The sequence below is a fragment of the Penaeus monodon genome, chromosome 32, assembly GCF_015228065.2.
Source record: "Penaeus monodon isolate SGIC_2016 chromosome 32, NSTDA_Pmon_1, whole genome shotgun sequence".
Lineage (NCBI taxonomy): Eukaryota > Metazoa > Arthropoda > Malacostraca > Decapoda > Penaeidae > Penaeus > Penaeus monodon.
The window spans coordinates 33,422,099-33,422,377 of record NC_051417.1 but is presented as its reverse complement, the minus strand read 5'-3'; positions in this window follow the sequence as shown (position 1 = coordinate 33,422,377).

The following is a 279-nucleotide window of genomic DNA, read 5'->3' as shown; positions in this document are numbered from 1 at the left end:
TTTTCTCCTCCCCCCCTCTCTCTCTCATTATACCTCTATCTGATACTCATTCTGCAACGGGTTTTTAACACCCTCGTTAGATCTTGAAGCTTCTCTTTGTTCGAGACAGAACAGCCCAAATTCTAACCGTAATGAGATATGTATTATTGAAGGGTATGATTCCTGATGCCAGACACACAGATCATCTAATTAATGAGTGTTAAGTATTTGCTTGTCTGTCTGGCAGTCCGCTAAAATTTAAAGATAAAAAATAGTGTGTTGAGATAAAATCCAGGACCG